Source organism: Saimiri boliviensis, chromosome 1 (genome assembly GCF_048565385.1).
Source record: "Saimiri boliviensis isolate mSaiBol1 chromosome 1, mSaiBol1.pri, whole genome shotgun sequence".
Classification (NCBI taxonomy): Eukaryota; Metazoa; Chordata; class Mammalia; order Primates; family Cebidae; genus Saimiri; species Saimiri boliviensis.
Window position 1 is genome coordinate 191603166 of NC_133449.1, and position 23524 is coordinate 191626689.

Sequence of the window (23524 nt, forward strand, 5' to 3'; positions counted from 1 at the left end):
TTTTCAGTGTGGGACTGAGATTTCCATTTCCTTACTGGGCTGTCAGCTAGGATCCACTCTCTACTACAAGGGTCCCTCGAGTCCCTTCTCATGTGGCCCCCTCCATCTTTCATCCAGCAGTATTACACTGAATTTTTCTGCTCTCTTTCTAACTTTCCCTTTGCCATCCTCCCTGTCACAAGCCAGAAAACGTTGTTTGTTTTTAAGAGTTCACGCAATTACATTGTGTCTACCCAGATAAACCAGTATAATCTTCCCATCTTAAAGTCAACTGATGAGTAGCCTTCATTATATCTGCAAGATCCCTTTTGTCATGTAACAAAACATATTCATGTATGCAATATTCTATAGTCACAGTTTCTGGGGACTAGGGCAGAACATTTTGAAAAGAAGCCTTCTTAGACATCCTGTCTACTGCACCTCCTAAAAAACAGACAAACACACACGCACAAACAATACCGCAACAAGAACAAAAACTTTGCTAGATAGAGGCTAGACAGTCTTCCATAGAGGGTATCTATAGCTAACAGTCCATTAGCAAAAGACTGTCATTTTGTACAATGCCCCAGTGAGCTCACCTTAGTTCTATGTTGCAGAGTAGTATCTGGAATTGAGACATTCTATTATATCTTATTAATATCAAATTACCTAGCTAACAGTAGAAGGACTACAACTTAAATATCTGTGAACTTTTCCATGCACAGATGGTATCAGTTAATTTTACGGTCCCACAGCTATGTTACTGGGACTTGTAACACCACGTGCCTTTGAAAATGTCATACCATTGAGTAGCGTTGAATAAGAACATGAATACTGACAATTGTCCAATTCCAGGCAGTGGAATTAAGTGGTGGAAATTACCAGTTTTCATAAAGCTTCCTTTTATTCACCAGCTAGGACAGTTTTCAAGAACAATTAATATTTCATTGAATATCCACCATCGTCATCAGCTTCCAGGCGACAGTCAAGAGAAGTTGTTTGACTTTTGGTAGCTAATTCAATAAGGAAATTAAAAAAAAAAAAACCTAACAAATTTGATCACATGGGAAGTGCAGAATAAACACTTGAAATTATGCTATCAATACTAAAGTTGCTATATAGAAAAAGATTTGAAAGTATGGCTTAACTAGTGTGGTGTCATGATGGTATGGAAATGATTTATGGCCAAAAGTGATGATGAAGAATCTTTAGACATTTAGATTGGAAGAGCATTTATACTCAAACTGATTTTTTTAAATGTAAAAGGCATCTTCCAGATTTATTTTTATATATAAAAATCTTCTTATATATAAAAATTAATATAATTATATATAAAAATTTTTAGATATAAAAATTAAATTTTTAGATATAAAAATCTTTTTATATCTAAAAATTAAATCTTCCAGATTTAATTTTTATATATAAATTGGCTCTGTTTATATATATATATATATAAAATATATATTTTTTATTTTATGTATGAAATAAAATATATGTATTATATATTATATATAAATTATATTTTATATATAAAAATATAATATATACAGTTGTATATAAAATATAATATATATAAATATAATATATAATATATAATATATGTATAATATAATTATATATAATTATATATAAAATATATTTTTTAATATATACAATTCATATATAAAATATATAAGGCCAATTTATATATAAAATGTATACACTATTCTTTATGAACTGTTTTCTGTTCATTTTCAAATTAGGATTTTTATTACTGATTGAACTGATCTTCATACTGAAGAATAAAAATACTGATTAGTTTTTAATTATGTATTCATTCCCCAAAATGTGTTGCTAAATTTGTGTGTCTTACAGTTGATGGCAACTGAGAAGGGACATAAGAGAACACAGAGCCACATGTCAAAAGTGCCTGAACACAGATACAGGTAGTATCTGCATGAAACATTTGACACAAAGTAATTTATACTATTTTATACATTTTCTCCCCATTGTCTGTTTCTCAGGCTTGTTTTGTTTTTAAGGTATATACCTTCTTGGAAGAAAACCATGCAATGGTTTAGAATGAGAAAGGGATTTCATAATAGTAAAGAAGGTATTATCCTGATTTATTAAAATTTAAAAATAAATTGTAACTGGTATATTATGGATGATTGAATACTGACCTGGGAAGCAGTTTCCGTAAATAACTTTTAATGACATTGATATTATGACTATTGGTGAGATACTATATTCTGCAGACGTTTTTCTCTCTCCAACATTGGAGATGATGGAATCTTCGTTACATCTTCCCCTCTGAGACTACTTGTAAGAGCAAAGGTGGTTATTTAATGCACCAACCTCTTTTATAGGGCACCTTTAAATCACTACTTTGATTTAATTCTAATCAACTTTATTCTTGAACTGGGAAATCAGATTTCAACATGAACTTGCGAATACTCCAGTGCTTCACTCCCAATTCATATTTTGGCCTCCTTCACTGGAGTAGGAAGCAGAGCCAAGCTGTTGCCATGAGTTTGTTTCAAGAGCCCAGAAATCCTCCAGGGACTCCTTTATTACTCCTTTTCAAAGAGGCCTTTTTTCCTCTTCTCCTTTTCCCGAAAAGAGGGTTATATCCAGTACTCAAGGACATGGTAAGGCCAACAAGGACTGAATCTCTAGGACTATGATCTCTTGAATTGTGAAATATGACATTCTGATTGCTATCCTGCCTTTCTTCCCACTCTGCCAAATTATAATACTTCTCTTCATTCTACAGTTTTGTATTATTTTACTGTACAATAAAAATCATCTTTTCATTTTTAAAGAATTACACTCCCTGATCAATGGGCATTTGTTTTGTTTTAAGTCTTCTGAGTAAAGATTCATCAAATTCTCATTAAAGTAACATTTTTGGACTATCTATTCCAAGATCTTAATGGACATAAAAATTTCCTAATTAATGGTCACCAAAAAATGTCTTAATCTGTCAATAAAGTTGACTTTTACTTCAAATATGTCATGCTTAAATTTTTTTTCCTCCGTAAGGTAGGAGCCAAAGATAAAGTATTTTTTAAAAAGTTTTAAAAAGCCTGTATTGCTATTACTACTACTAATTATAGATATGGATGTAGGTCCAAAATTAGTACATGGATTTAGTGTATTTTCAGTCAAGTTAGGAACAAAAATAACATCACATATTTCATTTTATTTGAGGTAGCTAAGAATAGCCATTTTCCTTTAGAAACTTCAACAAAAGGAAGCTTTTCAACTTCACAACATTCTTAGGGAAATATAACTGTCCGTTTCATAGAGAACATGGAGTAAGAGAAAATAAGTTAGGTTTTTAAGGAGGCCAAAGGAGGCAGACTTTGTCAGTTATATTTATGTTCAATCCAATAGATCATAAGATTTTCCTCTGAAAAGAATATTAATCTCATTCTATATGCATTATCAGCCTAAGGCATGAGTACATGCTGTGGGAACAGAAATGTGTGTGAAGGGATGTATGAAATCACAGAGTGAATGGAATCCACATTCTTGAAGTAGCTACAGTTCTACTTGAGGGTAAGTAATTAAATATTTAAAAATGCAAAAAAGGTATATATTATGAGGTAGAGGCTAAAACTTTATTTTTAGGACAAAACATTCAAATTCAAAGACACGTTCAGCATGCAGGAAACCAAGTCTGACCCAGGAATGATGTGTTTTATTGTCCTCTGAAGCAAAGGCTCTTTCAGTGGCAAAGCTTAAGAATGCTGACCTGCATGGTGGGGAAATTTAGTGTGTGCACAAGAAATTAACTAATATGTTTTTCTATAGTTTGAAAAGGAAAATAATGCTTGGCTTCAGGTATTTGGAAATGCTGCACATTTAGGCTAACAGTAAAATTAGTGTTTTCTCATTTTCAACTAATTATTTCAAGATACAAAAACAAAGCAAGTAAATACCATTGGTGAGCACTCATAAAAAATGAGCCGTGTGTAGTAAAGTGGCCAGGAAAGGCAGAATTCACAGCCCTAGGTAGGGCAGGCCCTGGCAACCCTTCTGGGGAGCAAAACGTTTAAACCAGGGGGATGGAACATATCCTATAGCATATTGTAATTGGCAAGTAGATGCAGGTGGTTTCTTAGCAAGTCAGAGGCATTGGGCTGTCTAAAAGAGGTAAGAAGATTATACTGACAGAGAAGTGGAGCAAACAAGTGCCTGGGAGGAAGCATTTGAAGAACAGCAAGGAGGTCTGATTTACGGTAGGAAAATGGAGTCCCCAGGAACTGGGGAAGTGACTGGCAAGAAGAGGACAGAGTTTCTAGTCTAGAAGAATCAAGGCATAGGACACATTGCTTACCTAGAGATTCAATCAGGAGTGTGAGATCAAGCCTAGGTATGGTTTTTGGAAGACTGCTTACTTGATTAGGTTGAAATGAGACTAATAGCAAGTGTGAATTTGACGTTGACCCTTCAGTATTGACCTGAGTAGCTCACAACAGTTGCCCTATTTAAGAAGGAGATTGATTCCAGAGCCCAGAATAAGGCAGAGAATGCAGATGGTGGTCACATGGTTTCAGGTAAGAAGTAAGAAGAGTCACTGGCCCTTCTCTAAATGCTATGCGGGTGCAAAAGTTATTTTATTTTCTGTTTCTCTCTTGAATGAATATGCTACCTATAATTTGGTATATACATGGTTTGGTGGTATAACACATAAACTCATTCATATTAAATGTCAATACATACTTTAATGTTTTAATCAATGAATGTACTAAATAATTTAAATTTATGAGGGATTTTGGAAACAGATTTAACTTTAAGCATGGAAGGAAATCAATATTTGGACAAAGAATGTTAGCACATTCTTATGTCATACTCAGATTTAAGGTAAGACTACTTTATTTTTCAAACCAATCTAGAGATATAAAAGCAAATCTAGTTAGAATGAGAATACTAAATTAAAAATAAGTTTGTTAGAATGGAATTCAGATAGTCTATGTAGAACTGTGGGATGAAATGTAATCAGCAGTGACTGGTTGGAATAAGGACCTGCCTTGTCCCAGGGAGAGTTAGAGAATCTGTTCCAACAAGGACAGAAGCTCCAGTTGGGAAGAGCCCTGGAAAACAAAACTCTCTGACAGCATTCTTTAAAGCTCTGCTGGCAGGAAGCATGTACTTGTGTATGCTAGATTTGAGCTTAGTGTGGGAATCAGGATCTGAACACAAGTCACCCCCTTCCCTGTCCCATTCAGTTGCTGCTCTTAGAATGTAGCATGCTGCCTGCTGCACATGGTCTGTGTTTTGCTCATGCCTGGCAATAGCTGCTTGGAACCTTGCCTCTGGAAGCTGATGATTTCAAGTATCCAGACCTGTCATGATGCTGTCCAGGAGAAGGGTCAGGCTGTCATCATCCATTAGGCAGTCCCCAGCTGACACAGACAAGGGCAGTTACTGAGTGCCCTTTTCTCTCAAGCTTTTGATTTGCATCTCTTGGTAGGAATTGGGATAAGACACATGAGAATTCAGATTGAGGCATTCAGTTGCTCTCCTATGCACTTGGTTTAATTTGTTTATTCATTATTTTGTAGTTTGGGCAGAATTTGCAAAGTTTTTACAATTTCATGACCTTGCATGGAACCATCGCTTTCTTCACAAGGACTTTTCTTTGGGTCATAAAAACTGAGTAGCTGGGCACTGTTTCCTTATACTCATTGATGAAGAACTGAGTGGATCCAGGGTTTAAGTAAACTGAATGAAGCTAATCTTTCTTCTTTGAGACCCAGTTTGAGTCTTCCCTATTCTTCAGTGGAAGAATAGCAGGCCTGCCTCTGAGGTGCCTCTCTTGCCATAAATAGGGTAACAGGACCATACCTTACCAGAAACTAGGAAAAATCCTGACCTTTACATAATGGAGTTATGGAGTTTTACCTAAATCATTTATGGCTGTTACTCTGCTATTGACATTTTGTCACTGTTTTAATAACTAGGCTTCAATCTTGTTGAAAATTTTAACAAAATAATTTTTGTCTTCTGCTCTTCTGGATGCTCCTATCTTTGTTTTTTGTCCATATACCCAGTCTCCCAGAACTGGGGCCCAGTATGCTGTGTAGTGAGTATTTATTTATAGATAATCTCTTACCCACTTTGCATTCTTCAATAACCACATCCCATGCCTTCCCCACTTGCAGGGATGGAACACATGATCCAATTCTGTCATTCATGTTTCACAAGCCTTTGTCATTGGTTTAAAGCTGGGCATGTGACACAGGCAGGTTCTATCAGAGTCAGAAGGAGAACACTTTTGTAGGCTCTACCAGGAAAGCCATGCTTTAGTTTATGCAGGCTAAGATAGAAGAAGGTGCATGGTCTAGAGCTTCAGCAACCATTTCTGTGACATTGAAGGTGACTGTTAAAAAAATGAAGCCAATATACAGAGGAGAGTAGAGCCAAGAGAGGCGGACAGATGGAGAACATTTGGTAACATCGTTTGGGTCCTTTCAAGCAGCCATGTCTTAAGCCAACTCTGAGCCAGTTTATTTTCTAGTTTGCCTAAACAAATTTGCATTGAATTTTATGTATCCTCAATCTTGAAAAAAAGCTTAACTAATGCTCCCTGCCAGCGATTAGAGTCTTGGCTGAGAGATTAAAAAAAAAAAAAAGTGGCTGGTCTTGGCTACTTGCTAACAGCCTGCTCGATGCCACCTGTGGCCTGGATCTCTGACCATCCCCACCCACTTTCATATTTTCTGTGTTGCATTTATCCCTGTTGGGACATCCTAATATTTCATATTCAACCCTGATGCTCTTTCACAGTGTGGACACAATTCTAAGACATAGTAACTATGTTGCTTCCCATGAGTATTTTTAAAAGGCTTAATGACTTAACCAATAAAATGTCTCGTTCATAACTCAAAGTGGGGAAGTTTCAAGGAATTTCACATAACTAACCCTGGGATACATAAATGTATTAAGGTCAGTGGCTCATTAGTTTTCTCCTTTTCTATTGTGGATGTTGTTATATCATTTTTACTTTCTTCGATAGTGGCCTTTATGACATTCTACTTGGCTGGCAGGCAACAGAGTAACTGCTTTTATATAGAAGAGATGGTGAAAGGGATTACTGTAATAGATTTTACTATAATGCAATCAGAATGGCAGGGAGGGCAGAGAAGTTAGAGGCAAGGCAGCTACATTGTTCTCATGGCTTACATTGTTTTCAGAGAAACTAAAGATGACCTGAGAAGTAGGATTTAAAGAAAGCATATTAAGCTCAGTAAACTCTTAAGAATCCAGTGACAAGATGAACAAAGACAGGCCTACGGATATTCTCCTGTAGACCATGGACTTTGTGAGAATGGGGGTTGGTTCTGAGTGTTGAGCTGAGGCTCAATCTATGTTCCAGACTCAAGGACAACTTTAAAACTTACAGGAATACTAAAAATGCCCTGTAGGAACAGTTTCCATTCTACTCCATGTGTTAGAAATGCCTCTCTTGACTGAGCATGATGGCTCAAGCCTGTAATCCCAGCACTTTGGGAGACCAAGTTGGGTGGAGTTATGAGGTCAGGAGTTCAAGACCAGCCTGGCCAACATTTGTAAAACCCCATCTCTACTAAAAATACAAAAATTAGCTGGGCATGGTGGTGGGGCCTATGGTCCCAGCTACTTGGGAGGCTGAGGCAGAAGAATGGTTTGAACCTGGGAGGCAGAGGTTGCAGTGAGCTGAGATCGGGCCACTGCACTCCAGCCTTGGTAACACAGTGAGACTCTGTCTCAAAAAAAAAAATAAAAATAAAAAGAAGTGCCTCTTTTAACCCTAGTCAGACTCTTTTAATTGGAAAGATCTTTTCTCAGAGTTTTCCTCTTTATGTTTTTTTTTTTTAATCCTGAGGAGATAAAGAGTCATCATGTTAAAACAAAACAAAACAAAACGCACAGCGAATTGAGAAGCAGTTGAAGACTTCTTCCTTCCCTGACCTCTTTCCTTGATTGCTTTCAGTACTTTCTCTTGCCCTATACCAAAATCTTCTCCTGCTTTTTGATTCTGATCCATTATGTAAAGCATTTAAGCCTCAATGATATGAAAGTAGCTATGAAAGAAGCTTGCAATATGAGGGGCAGAGGGGTTCCTAGGGTAAGTGGGGTGGCAAGGGTTTGATATTCTTAAGTGAGAAAGACAATAGATGAGATGAGATATAAAGAGTTTTGAGAAAAAGAGTCATTGTCAGTTGAGTAGAGAAAATGAAAAGGATTTTTTGAATTTTTGCATTTTGGAATATTTGCATATACCTATGATGGATAACTTTGGAATGAGTCCCAAGTCTAAACACAAAACTCATTTATATTTCATATATATCTTATACACAAAGCCTGAAGGTAATTATATACAGTGTGGTCAGGTGTCAACTTTCCTACTTGTGGCATCACGCTGGCACACAAAATATTTTGGATTTTGGAGTGTTTCAGATTTTGAAGCATTTCAGATATAGGATTTCAAATTAGGGATGCTCAACCTATATTAGGGAGGTGAAATAGGTGGAGATGAGAGTCTACATTTGTTTAATCTAGCTAACATTTTGTCAACACCTATTTTTTCAAAAAAAGCAACTTTTCATTTAGCTGATCTTCTAGATTGTGATTTTTAGACTCAGTTTTGTTCTCTTGAAAAGACAAACAAAATTGACAAGCCGTTAGCTAGGTTAATTTAAAAAAAGAGAGATTACCCAAATAAGTAAAGTCAGAAAAAAAAGAGATATAATAACTGAGACCACAGAAATCCAAAGAACCATTAGAGATTATTACACCAACAAACTGGAAAACCTAAAAGAAATTGGTAAATTCTGGTAAACATACAGCTTACTGAGATTGTACCATAAAGGAGTAGAAAACCTCAGCAACAATAACAAAAAAATGAGTAACAAGATAGAAACCATAATAAAAAAAATCTCCCATAAAAGAAAACCCTGGGATCTGATGGCTTCACTGATGAATGCTACCAAGCATTAAACAACTAATACCAATTCTACTCAAACTCTTCCCAAAAATTGAAGAGGAAGGAATATTTCCAAACTCATTCTGCAAGGCCAGCATTAACCTGATACCAAAATCAGACACAGATGCAACAACAACAAAAGAAAACTGCAAGTCAGTATCACTGATGAAAAGAGATGCAAATATCCTCAACGAAATATTAGCAATCCAAATCCAGCAACGCATTTGATGTGGTTTGGACATTTGTTCCCTCCAAATCTCATGAAATGTGACCTCTATTGTTTGAGGTGGGGCCTAGTGGGAGGTATTGATTATAGGGCAGATTCCTCCTGAATGGCCGAGTGCCCTCACCTTGATGATGAGTTAGTTCTTGCTCAGTTAGTTCACTCAATATCTGGTTGTTAAAAAGAGTCAGGGATCTCCCACATTGCTCTCTCACTCCCACCTTCACAGTGTAAGCACCTGCTCCCCCTTTGCCTTTCACCATGATTAGAAGCTTCCTGAGGCCCTCACAAGGAGCAGACGCCAGTGCCATGCTTTCTGTACAGCCTGCAGAACCATAATCCAATTAATTTCTTTATTGTAATGCAAGAAAAAAAAAGAAAAGAAAGAGTAAAGAAAAGAAACAGACTAATACAACCATAAAAACATTCACCATGATCAAGTGGTATTCAGCTGTTAACTTCAAAAATGCCTACCACAGTTTATCATTCAGAAGGTATCAATCAGTGTTAGCTGAATCTCTATCTGAATTGTTAAAATTATATAAGGCAATGAATAAAGTAAAAGGAAAGGTAAAGAAGAAAAAGAGTCATTATCAAGCCTTGGGGAGCCCCATAATTAACAGTGGAAGCAAGGTAATGAATTAGCAAAGACAGCATCCAAGGAGCAGTCAGAAGCAGCCAGGATTGTTCTGTGAATCTCTCCTTTACCTTTGCCCTAATTACAGCTCTAGGCTGTAAATGTTTTAATTTGAGGATAATTTCCAGCCCTTTAATAAACTTTTTTCTTATTATGCTGCTGCCTTAAACTTTAGACTTGTATGAAAGTGTGGTCTTCAGAGAATTTTTTCTTCTTCCTTTAGTAAAAATTAGATAGGTTAATTTTTGACTTAAATTTCTGAAACTATTCAGTTATATCTTGAGATTTTCCACTGTTAGTGGTTAAGTGTCTCCATTATAAGTAATTATTGTCATTAAAAATAGCTTAACAAGAAATGTCCTTTGAAAATCCCCTTTTTGGTATGCAAGTGGCCCTGTATGTCACAAAAATTAATTGCATTATCCCAATACCATAGATCACACGGTAATTTTGAAGTGACAAATTCTGTTTTTCCTGTTTTAGAGATATTGGGCTTTTATTACCATCTCTGGTGTAGGTTTTAATGTGCGTAGCGAAATGCATTTGTAAGACACTGTTTAAAGTTCTGAGGAGAGAAGTCCCTGGCAACTTAAATTTTTGATTTAATGCTCGTGTTAGAATTTTGACTAGTTAACACAATGGAAGGACCTTGGGGAGCTGGTAGATTCCTTAGGTAATTTGTCTCAGAACTAACTGCTTTTGCACTGGATTTTTGCTTACAGTAGTAATGACCTATATTTATAATTTGCTCTCCTAGTAATTATCCCAGCAGAACTGAAATACCTACAAGGTCAGCGATGCTAGGTTAAGGTCACCAACTGGTAATTCTTAAGTATTTGATTTGATTTATCTTTATAAAATAGTCCAACTGAATGCTGAAGAGAGCTAGAATATGGTCATTTGAAACAGAGAAAAAAGTCCATTTTTTTTCCCATCTGTTTAGCCATGTTCTTATGCCTTTTTTCTTTTCTTTTTAGTTCCAAGGTACGCTGATCGTATCTATACATTTCATCAAGAACATGGATGCTTCTCTGCTATCTGCTGAAGCTGCTGTGACCCCAAAACTGAAAAATCCCTTTCTGAATCCTTGCCAATAAAGAATGTCCATCAGAGCAGGCCCAGTATGCTATCTCCTCATCCAGACAGTGTTTCTCAGTAAGTACACAGAGCCTGATTTTAATGTCTTCATTCAGCCCTGGTTTCCTTCATTTTCAGTGGGAGAAATATTCTTATGAAAGGCTAATACATGATATGCAAATGGCTAATATTCTTACAATTTGCATTGGTTGTCTTTTGGAACCTTTGAGATTATTTTGGGTAGACTGAACATAGCTCTGTACTGCAAGTTGGGGACAGAGGAGTGAAATATATGACCCTACTACCACATGAGGGTTTCTGGCATTGCAGGGGAAAATATTCTGAAGATCAAAGATATCCTTGATCATAGATATTTGAAAACAAGTCCAAAGCTCTCAGAATGGATTTCGCCCCCCACAAACAAAAACAAAAACAAAATTATTTTCTATCTCCTCTGGGTCCTAAGAAATGAGATATCTCTTTGGGGTGCTGCAGGAAATATTCCAGGTTCTTAACATTTTTGGGGTCACATTCTCATTTGATAATCTGATAAAAATTATGAACATTTCATCAGAAGAAATATTCATAAAGATACATCACAGAATTTTGCAAACACATGGGTTTTCTTAAAAAACATGAGTATTCCCTAAATATTATCTAGATTATTTAAGGGTCCCAGACTCAGGTTAAGAATCCCTGGGACTTTCAAGATAATTATGGAAACTTGCCTTGGACTTCTACATAATTCATATTCCTCAACTATACCTACCTAATCATATATATAGATATTAACAGTATTAATGGTAATACCCTATGCTGTGTGGCTTTTGTGTCAATCTGCCAATTCAGGAGTCCTGTCTCCAGTGAAGTACTTTCTCTTACCCAATTAGTTGTATCTAAAGTCCTCAAGACTTTTCAGTTGTGTTTATGAACACGCTCAGACAGTGGTCACATAGTGACCTCTTGGTACTGATGCCCCCTCTGCTGGATATCTCTAATTCCCCTGTGTACTGCCAACTCTCTCAGGAACCCAGCCTGCACATCTGTACCACTTCTGCTGGGGCCTGTGGTATTCTCCTTTTGCTGATGTATTGGAGTTTTGGGGCCAAGGCCATTTTCCCATAATTTTAATAATTTCAGGAACACTTTTGGAGAGAAAGCTTTTCTCCTCTCTGTGGAACTGTCATCACAAGTAAATAATTAAAATTATTTGTCTTAATATAAAATAAACCATCTAATAAAAAATTAGAGAGTTTCTGATGAGTTCTGATTTGAATGCTTTTAGCAAGGCAGGACGTTAGACTTTTATTTCCAGTTTCTCCCTCCTTTCCATAGACCCTTATTGCTGGACTGAAGGACAAACCCAAGTGACCTCAGATTGCTCTCAGAATCCTCAATCTTCTCCCATGGTTGAAGTTTGTCTCTGGCACAATGGTATTTGCCCGACTCACACTTTCTTTCGGAGCTCCTCATGCAAATACTGTTCCAGAGATCTGCACATCAATTTATTGAGACACTCAGAATTGCTGCCCATCAAGGAATGGACTCAGCATAGTTTAGGGAACTCAGAATACTTAAGCATCAATACTTAAGCATAATACATCAATACTTAAGCATAATTAGGCAATGGTACAACCTATAGGGCTTAGGCAGACTATTTTTAGGAGGCCTTTGCGAGTTCTTCCAGATCTCTGTGTTGTCCTTTCATAGATAAGCTCTTTGTAATTCTACTCTGTCTTACATCCAAGCCAGCACAGTACTGAAAAATGGTATTAACAAAACTCTAGGCTCTTACTGGAAACAAGCACCTTCTTTATTGTAAATAACTCCATACAGACCTGTAATAAGTTAGAATCAGAATGATCTTTCTGTCATGATTCCATTTTTTTATATAACTCATGTGCCTCAAACTCTATAGGAGTCAATAAAATATGACTCGGAAATAATACTGATTTCAAAGCTTAGTATGCAGTGTATGGAAAAAATGCCTCACCATTTTTCTTGCTGTCATTTGAAGGCACAGTAGCAGATACATCACAAAATTGGAGATATATTCTTAAAATGCCAATAACTCCATCAGTTACAGATTTGTCATAATTAATGCTGACATTCCTCACTTGCACAGTTATTCCTTTCTTTGATGAGCTGGACTGTGTTCAGCCCCCTTGGTGTGGCTCTCTCCTCATGGTACTACATGCCCTCGCCTTCAGCTTCTCCCAAGTCCACTGGCCAGTTCTCAGACCAAGCAGGGAATTTCCAAACCAGCCCCTTTGTCTCATGAACTTTCTTTGGCTTTGTCTTTGCTTCTTCTCTCCCTCCATGTCAATTGCATTTTCTCTCACAAACAGACATGATAATGCTGACGATACATAACATTTTGAGAGAATGTTAGGATACAAATTTATGGGATCATCTTGGATGTGAAATTAAAATGAAAACGATGTCTTTCCTGCAGTTGATAGAATTTTCTCATGAGGCTTGTCCCCTTGGGTGCATGTGTAGGGTGGGGACAATATTGATGGAAGAGGAGAATTGTGAAACACCAAAAAAAATTATTTGTCTCCTGAATGATCTCTTTTGTATGTCATTCTCTTTCAGGTAAAAGCTCCATTTTCAAATTTTTTCCTCCCTCTGCCAGCACCTTTCTAAGATGGCATGTTGTTCTACGTAGGAAGAGGGTCTTAAGTCATTCTATATTATTGGGACAGGGGACTGCATTGTCTGCCAGGTATCATCTGGATCCTCCCTGTTGTGACTGGTCTGTTGTACACCGAGGTGCCTCTCATGCCACTTGGAGTTCTAGAAATGTGTGTTGCCATTGATTTCTGAAATCTGTGACTGTGGTTGTTTTCTTTTAAGAAATCCTCACCTACTTCAGCATGCCCTGACCCCATGTCTCTGCCGATCCAGCAGGTCTATGAGTGCCTGGGCAGGCTGCCTGCTGGGCAGGCAGAACTCCATGATCCCTTGAAGCCATGTGAAGGTGGAGGAAAGTCAGGAGCAGAATCTCAGGCTAATCTATTTTGTCACCTCTCTCTGTCAGGGGACCTTACTCCTGTGCAATGCTGGATGTGGCACGAGTCACATGCCAGGCTGCTCCTAGAAGCCTGCAGTTTTCTTGGGCAACCCCAAAGGAGGCCAGCCACTGCCTGAGTGTCCCTGTGTTCCCCCGGCCCTCCATCATCTCTGTCTTCTAGGGTTTTCACCTTCAGTTAGGAAGTAGGTCACATGCCTCTGGCTGTGTCTTCCTGCTTGACTTCTCCTTCCCTGTTTTCTTCCTGCCATAGAGGGTTTCTTTTATTTTCTCTCCCAGTCTGGAAGGAATTTTCTCTGGGGTGATAATGGCAGAGAGGCTTTCAGACATCATGATTCAAGGTGGTAGAGAATAGGGAGAGAGAAAGAAAAAACCCTATTATTTAAAAATTTTCAAAATGGTACCCCTGAAATAAAATTATATGTCTGAAACTAGTGTTCCCCAAACCACTTATCATCCTTGAAGAAAAATGGGGATCATATGAACAGTAGTAAGTACTCATGTTCTGGTTCTCATCTTCATCTTTGATTTGGGGCCTCTAATCCCATTCAAAGTTTTCTGCATTTATTTCTATGATTCTTCCTAACATATTCCTCTAAACAATGTCAGCATGTGGCCAAACCACCTCCATATCTTTTGCTAACTGAAAAGCCCTGTACATCCTTTCATGCATAAACAGGTGATTTGGGTGATGATGCTCATGTCAAGGACACAGCCTCCAGTCACTTGAGAACAGATTGCCCAGCTGAACATGGTGGCTCACGCCCGTAATTTCAGCACTTTGGGAGGCCAAGGCAGGCACATGGCCTGAGGTCAGGAGTTTTAGACCAGCCTGGCCAACTTGGCAAAACCCCATCTCTACTAAAAATGCAAAAATAAGCTGGGCATGGTAGTGGCTGCCTGTAATCCCAGCTACTTGGGAGGCTGAGGCAGGAGAATCGTTTGAACCAAGGAGACAGAGGTTGCAGTGAGCTGAGATTGTGCCACTGCACTTCAGCCTGAAGGACAGAGCAAGACTCTGTCTTAAAAAAAAGAAAAGAAAAGAAAAAGAAAGAAAAGAAAGAAAAAAGAGCAGACTGCCCTCTGCTGCTCTGGAAACGCTTGGTGCTGGGTCTGTGGGGAACCTGCCTGAAGCAGTCATGCTGCGGTTGCTAATGAGAGGGCCATGCCTTCTCTGGTGGCTGTTTCTTGGCTGTCATGGCTGCACTTAGGATGTGTGTGGTCCTGCCCACACTGGGCTCTCAGGAAGTAGCAAGGAGGTCTTTCTCTCTAGTGCACTAGTCATCCTTCTCATAAAGTCTCTCAGGAATTTTTGAGTGTAAAAATCTTATTTTGTATTAACTTGCCACTCTTATATTTCCATTTTGGGCTATAATAGAGGGAAACATAATTTTGTTACACTAAAAATTTAAGCTTGTTCTTTTTTCAGTGACTGGAGTGTTGCTACTGGGTTAAGCCTATGACCCATACTTTCTCTTCCAGGATACTTCTTTGTGTGTGTTTGGTCTTGAGAGTACCCTTTATTTCTTATGCAAATGTGTAATTTGCAGGCCCTTCCAGCCAACTTTTCAGACACTATCACAGCGGTGGTAAAATTTATGCTTAATATGAAGCTCCTACTTCTACTTATAATTTAAATAATTTAAAGATTTACAGTTTTTTATTTAATTCTGTAAATGAACCAAGTAATGTCTTATAAATCTTCTGGTCTCTTGTTTCTTGGGTTGCCAAATAGTTTCTACAAATTATAGAAACCTTTGAAATGTTTGAACCCTTTTTCTGTTTCTCCATTCAATAATAATGGAAGTGGATGGATATAAATATCTTTTGTGAGAGTCTCTTTTAGGTAAATGCTTGTCTTTCAGATATTTTACACCACTTTGCATAATTTTGTATGACTTTTCAAAAAGTTTTTTGGTTTCAAATTAGAAAATATAAGTTAAATATAGTGAGATGCATTCAAGTACCATCCTTGCTACTTAGGATCCTAAGTGACCTATTGGTTGACTTGGCCAGAGCCATTCTCAGCTATGGCTCCTGGCCATAAAAGCAGAAACAAGTAAGAGTCAAGTATTCCTTTAGCAAAATGATATCTGTTATTTCTCAAGGTTCTAAAGAAGTTGCTTTAAAATATCTAGATATGAGGAGCGTATTGTCTTCACGTGAGAGAGTGGTTTGATTTTCTACAAGTCTGACTTACAGCTGGCTAACTTCCTGGCTGGTTACTAGAGATAATAGGTTGGTTTCCTAAGCTGATTTTTTTGCAGATTGCAGATCAGTGTTCTATTTTATATGTGGTCTGGCCATTGTCTGTTTCTGTATTCTGTTTCTATTCTATTAGTGGACATCAAACAAAATCAGACTACATACTGTTTCTTTTTACATGTCTACAGTACCAGAACTCATCCATCTTCTTTGGAGCCAGCAAAAGCTTCAAGTAGAATAACATCTACATGAACTTCTAGTTGAGGGTAAAGCCAACAGAATTTGAAGAAACAATTAGGAACAGAGTGCTGATATCACTCAAATAAAGCAGGGTGGGATTTCCTGGAGGAAGGAGGTGGAATGCTTGTCAGGAGACAGAGTGCTCATAGAATAGGCTGAGAGAAGATGATGTGGAAGAGTTAGGGAGATGAGGGAGTCAGTGAGGGAAGAAGCATACACAGGGGGAATTATCCCAAGTCTTAAATCCTAACTGCCTGGATTCTCCTAGAGTTGCTGTGAGAAAATGGGATAGGAATAGAGCTGCAACTCCCAATCTTCTTCCTCTTATTTGCTTTGTGATGCTGGTTTAATGCCTTAATACACAAACTGGTCATCCTTGCATTTCATCATGGGCTCTAAGAGGATGGCTATAGTGATGCTTAAGAAGAAAAATGTCCTGATCAGCTAGATGAGCCCAGATGGGGAAGGACTGAAAGATTTCCTCAGTTCTTCAGCTAATGAAGACTAGCAGATGGAAACGTCTACAGAAAAGCAGGCATCTTTGCTGAGCAGGAGACAGGCTCCTTGGCAAAGCAAGGAGAAGCCAGACCATGTGGGCAATATTAAGACCACCCTCTAAAACAAGCCAAACCAATAAATAAATTAACAACCTCAGTTAAAGCTAAAGATCAAACTTTCTCATATTGTGACCATTGTGACAATATTCTTTTTTTTTTTTTTTTTTTTTTTGAGACGGAGTTTTGCTCTTGTTACCCAGGCTAGAGTGCAATGGCGCGATCTCGGCTCACCGCAACCTCCGCCTCCTGGGCTCAGGCAATTCTCCTGCCTCAGCCTCCTAAGTAGCTGGGATTACAGGCACACGCCACCATGCCCAGCTAATTTTTTGCACCTTTTTAGTAGAGACGGGGTTTCACCATGTTGACCAGGATGGTCTCGATCTCTCGACCTCGTGATCCACCCGCCTCGGCCTCCCAAAGTGCTGGGATTACAGGCTTGAGCCACCGCGCCTGGCCTCATTGTGACAATATTCTATATTGTGATTTGGCACTTATTGGAGCATAGATTACCCATACACATAGATGATTTCTCAATTCTGGCTTCAATAGAGGAGTTGAAACAAAATATTGAGCCAGATTTATTAACTTTTGATGGTGTGTTAGGCCACTCTTGCACCACTATAAAGAAATCCCTGGGATGGGGTAATTTATCAAGGAAAGAGGTTTAATTGGCTCACAGTTCTACAGGCTTTACAGGAAGCATAATGCTGGCATCAGCTTGGCTTCTGGGGAGGCCCCAGGAAGCTTACAGTTATGGCAAAAGATGAATGGGTGGGGGGCACTTCACATGGCCAGAGCAAGAGCAAGAGAGAGAGAGGGAAGAGGTGCTACACACTTTTAAATTACCATATCTCAAGAGAACTCACTTACTATTGCAAATACAGCACCAAGCCCTAAGGGATCCACTGCCGTGACTCAAACACCGGCCCCACCTCCAGCTTTGAGTATTAAATTCATCTGGGCAGGGACAAACATCCAAACTACATCACAAGGGTAGGTTTTCTTTGTTGAATATAGTTTTTACTGACAGAAAAAGATATTTCCCCAAGTAGAGTGATCCTAGTATCTAAAGCACCAACCCTCACAAATAGATTTTGTAGGATAATCTTTTTCATGGTGAAAATATTTATTTGATTTACTTAATCAGAAGAAGATTTCTTGGGATTAGTCAAACTTAACTCTTTAGGATTTGATACAGTGAATTATTTTTTAAAAACCCAGTTATTTAGTTATTTAAGGGCTCATGTTTATACTTTCAGTTCTTCTGAAATATGGTTGTTAATTTATATAGTCCTATTGTGATATGACTAGAGCTTTTATATCAAAAAAGGTCATACTATTTTATAACTGAAGGAGTTTTTATACTAAATTAAATAAAGTTTAATTCAGATGACGAAGTTGACAGTGAAGACAATGCTGTTTGAATAGTGCTTTTAAAAAGGGAATTATTCCATACATATGCTTGGAATACATATCTGGGAGTCATCAGCAAAAGTTACCATAAATACCAGATCAATAAATGGGGACAAAGATACAAGGAATTGTGATTAAGGCAGAACTTACAGCTCGAAAGAATTTCAGCAGGCAAGGAGAAGACAAAACCCCAGGACTAGTGACCTGGCTTGAGAGGCTGAAATCTAAGATGAAAGACAAGAGTACTCTTACTTAAATCTGCACATAACGTCGAAACAGTATGGACAATATATCTCAGATGTAGTGCTGAACCACAAAATTATTGGCCTGGGGTTCTTTAAACTCTATTGCTTTTAAAATAGTATTGTATCCAGAGGACAAGAAGAAACACACAGATGAGTATAGTAGCCCCTATTTCAAAGCCTAGGGAATATCAGAGCATAAAGCCAAGCAAACTTCAGAGAAGATGGGAGAATGTGAGGAGACCAGGATGCATAGAGGTGTAGCTCAGAGGGATTAACTGCCCAAAACAGTGGTAAATGCCAATCAGAATTGTTCAGAGGACCTTGTTTTGAGTAGAACATTCTAGTTTCTCTAGAAACACAGTGTTATTTGCCCCTCATGTATGGGATATCTGTGTTCACTGTTTTTAAATTAATATGTTGCATTATCATGCTATGGCATAACTTTGGCTCAAACATTTTCTCCCACTCTAGATCTGTGCTATATGCTACTATAGTGATTGATTGGTTGCATGGCTGTGAGTCTGTGCCTTATTAAATTACCAAATAACACAGGTACTTGTATGCAGCCAGTGAATGAGTATGTAAGCATTGCTTTGAATTCATGTGATCATCACCATTAGGTAGGCCTGGACACACTTTTCTCCTTTCGCATGTCCTGTTCCACCAGGATAGCTCCCTGAAGATTTCAAAATTACAATTTTCCTACCCAAACACATCTTTTCCTTCACTGCCCACCTAATTTTTCCAACTCTGATGTGATAAGCTTAAGAGGTTGATTAATCTTTATTTCTAATTATTTTCACATCTATTTCCTAGTCTATTAATTCCCAATCACTTATGTTTTTTAAATTTGTCCTTTGCAATGTTCTAATTGTTTCTACTCTGGTACCTAGTTATATTACATTAAGACCATTACAGTGGTCTCCTAGCAGGTCCTGCTGCTGGCAGTATCTCCCTGAAATAACTTTTATTAGGACAATTTTCTGCTTAAGGTCCAGAATGCTTATAGGTTAAATCAGCTAAGCCTGTATTCTTGATCTCTTACCAACGAGCCCCACTGTTTAGCTTGCTTTGTTTCCCTGCCCCCTCCATTCTGACCCTGCACCTGGATAAAACTTTTCCTGACTCCATGACCCATAGCTTGAGATGTTCTGTTCTATGCTCTACTATTCTAATCTCATCAGGCAGGCACAGCCCAACCCAATGGTCACACTCATCAAGAACTCTTCCCAGTCAAAATCTAGTCCACAGAAGTCTCTTCTGTATTCCAATTTTTTATTTTAACATAAAACCAGCATTGTCACAGAGTTTCACCAATTTGAAAGACACTTTTATATATGGTCCATGCTACTATTTAGTATTAGTAGAATGTCTTCAATCAATTTCTAAAGTGTATATTTGTCCTGTCTTCACAACTAATGGTCAAACATTTTTTTCCTATATATTAATTTTATCTAAATTGAAGACTTTTTTTCCTATACTTTGGTTGAGATGAGTGGTCAGTGCAAGACTAAATACAGATTAGATTTTTATTTAATATTTCAGAAACAATGAATTCTTCATCTGGAGATAAGGGATTCAGTTGGTGACAGAAATGATAATAAAGGTTTTATATAATGACAGAAATAAATTAAACTAATTGATTTTATTTGAATCAAATCACTGAAACTCAGGGAAAAATATAAACTGTAGTAAATCAACAGTGACAAAGTACATCATGTATCATCTATTTCATGGATTAGAAAATGAATCAGTTGGATTATTTTGCTTTGTTTTCAGAATATATGACAAGTAATAATTTTGTATTTATGAGGGATATTCAGCTCTGAACTTTCTGATTTGTGTGTCATATACTCGTAAAAATATGCTTATTGGCTTGGTTCAAAAAATATTAAAGAAATTTTTATTCAAAAAAGGGTTCTTGATAAGACTTTAACACACAACTATATGAAACCATTTTATAGAGTGTTAAAAATCAGCCTGTGGAAATCAAAACATTGCTCAAATGGGAAGGTCTATATTTCAATATTTCTAAAACTTTGTTAGGCTCCTCCACATTACAAGGAAGAAAACATTTTCAGTAATCTCATTTAGTGGTATTCTTTGGGAAGCATGAAAACAGAAGTAAAGGAGGCTATGAATTGTTTCTACAAGGGAAGACAGTTCCAAAGGAGAACCAGGATATTGCATAGTCTCCAGCAACTGTAATCATCCTTGCTGATGCTATGGTGTCTCTGCTACTTCTGTCTGACAGTCACTACTGAACAATCTCTCTCAACTCTCGTCTCTACCTTATGGATTCCACTCACTGACAACTTCTGCTGCCAACTGGGCTCTATTGCCTCCTGGCTTCTGTCTACTCTGTTCTTCCTGTATTTCTCCTCTTTCATCTATTTTGGTAGCCATTGACTGTTTTTGAAGTTGTGTTGAAATTCTCAAAGAAAAATCTAACTGGCTCTTTATTTTATTACCCATTTCTTGTGCTTAGGCCCGTTGTAGCTCAGTAAGATTGGAGTGCCAATCCTCGGTCCAATTAGCTATGGCCAGAGTGTTAGGGGTCATGACATTCAAAGCAGGTCCTCACCAGGTTGCATTTTATTGGTAAATTTATCCCAGGCTGGATTTTATACTACTGGCTTTGCAGGATCTGGAACTTTGTCTTACCAGAGTTGATAGATGTGGGGATATTGCAACTTCATGCTAAGAAACTTGACTGATCTAAAAGCCAGAATATCAAGTTATTAATTTAAAATAAGAAAGGTAGCTATCATACAAATCAGATATTTATGACTGCCTGGCAAATTCATTTTTCCATCCTGTAGGTAGAGCTGGACAGTGGGCAGATTAGTTAGACAACTGGCCAGAGTTCCAAGCTATGCGGTGGCCTAAACAGCGTTGGAATAAACTGGAAGTGTGGGTCCTCTCAGTCAGATCAGCTTTCTGCACATGACTCCTCAGGTAAGTGGCCAAATGGAAATTGGCTCCACTTCTCATTCAATAGGCTGGTTCTCAGTAGAGATTTATTGAATGTGAAGGTTCTTTCTCAACTGAACCGTTTGGTGGAAATAAAAATTGGTTCTTCCAAAAACCAAATATTGCATGTTCTCACTTACAAGTGGGAGCTAAATGATGAGAACACGTGGACACACAGAAGGGAACAACACACACTGGGACCTGTCAGAGGGTGGAAGATGGAGGATAGGAGGAGGGACAGGATCAGAAAAAATAACTAATGGATACTAGGCTTAATACATGGGTGATCAAATAATTGGTACAGCAAATCCCTGTGACACACGTTTACCTATGTAACCAACCTGTACATGTACTACTGATCTTAAAATAGAAGTTAAAGTAAATCAGTTCTTGCCATCACCAATCTATTTCTTTTGAGTTCTTTTTATTTTTTAACTTTTATTTTAGGTTTGCGGGTACATGGGAAGGTTTGTTACGTAGGTAAATACGTGTCATGGGGATTTCTTGTACAGATTGTTGCATCGTTCCGATATTAAACCCAGTACCCAATAGTTATCTTTGTTCCCTCTCCCTCCTCCCAACCTCCCCCCTCAAATAAACATCTATGTTGCATTGTGAGCTTACAGATGGAATCCCAAACTCTGGAAGCTTGTAATCTCTTATGGTGTGTGGAATTAACCATTTATTTCTGACCCTTCACCTTTTCTTATCCTTTTTCTTTCCTCTGTCCTAGGCCTCCTGGCTTGAGATATGTTAATACCTTAATTCAAATAAAATGAAGCTGCCTAAAAGTCTGCTGTAGGATGGCAATGGTGGATTGTGGCACTTTCAAAATCTACCTCTTCCTGAAATGCTTGCCATTAACTTAATACCACCATTAATTTAATGCTAATCTGTTCCGAGGCATTAATTTACGATTTGGATTCTCCCACAATAACTTCAATCAGTCATGCATTTCTAGCCTGGAATCCTTTCTGACATTTTAAGAGGATTTGACATATTTCTGATCTGACAATTTAGTATTAACATAGTGCTAAAAGCAGTGTTCAAATATGAGACCCTGTGTTGATTTCAAGGCCTAATTTTTGGATATACAGACTATTTCCCACTTTTTCGTGATACCCCTTATCCGTCTCTCACTGACTTGAGGTCTCGGTGGTCTCAGTGCTGGGATCGAACATTATGTCTGACACGTTGCTGATACTAGAGTAGAGCACGGACCAGGTGGGTTGAGGTTAGTGTGGTCTTGGACATGGCTGGTATTTAGGTGAGGTTTACTGAATGTGAAAGTTCTCTGTTTTCAGTAGATACTAGCAATTTTTTATAACTGCCTGTCAATGCAGATTACAGACTGATTTAAGGAGTTAGTGAATTCAACAGAAGAGTCAGCTTAAATCCTAAATGTGTGGACCTAACACCATCACTGTGAGAAACACATCATTCTTTTTTTTGTTAAGGATATGATTTCAATATTGATTCAGTTTCATATCTGAGAGTAAATCAACAGAGTATCAGCCTACATTACAAGACAATGTTATAATGTATTCCTTAAGTATTTTGATTTTCACTTTTGTCAAAAAATATGAAATGATCACCAGGCCAGCTAATGCCATGCTATGTCTGCTTACTGTGGTTGAACAAAAACCAAAAAATAAATAATGCTCCTTTTGACATGTTTGCTTTAAGTGTATGTCAATGACTTATTCCAATTTGGGATTATCTTTAATTTCTAAGGAGACATGATCTTTTCTTATGAGAGAACTGCTTCTCGATATCTTTGTATGAAGTCAAGTGTGTGTGTGTGTGTGTGTGTGTGTGTGTGTATGTGTGTATGTATGTGTGTATATATATACATATATATATATTTTTTTTCTGCATAGCCATCACAGAGTGAGGCAATTGCTCCCATTCTAAGAGCCATTATCTACTATTAGCTGCAGTGTAAGTGTGCTCTTCTATATTATCTGGTACACTAATTAAATTGA

General features: G+C 37.7%; 1 protein-coding gene across 1 annotated transcript in view; it reads left to right on the forward strand.

Annotated features, from left to right (window-relative positions):
• The window catches only part of LOC141580586 (uncharacterized), an 862829-nt gene that overhangs the window by 284537 nt on the left and 554768 nt on the right, over positions 1 to 23524 (forward strand). Inside the window, exons 11-12 of the mRNA XM_074382346.1 lie at positions 1834 to 10950; positions 21389 to 21524. The gene's annotated coding sequence lies outside the window, so the exon portion shown is untranslated. The remainder of the gene's footprint in view (positions 1 to 1833; positions 10951 to 21388; positions 21525 to 23524) is intronic.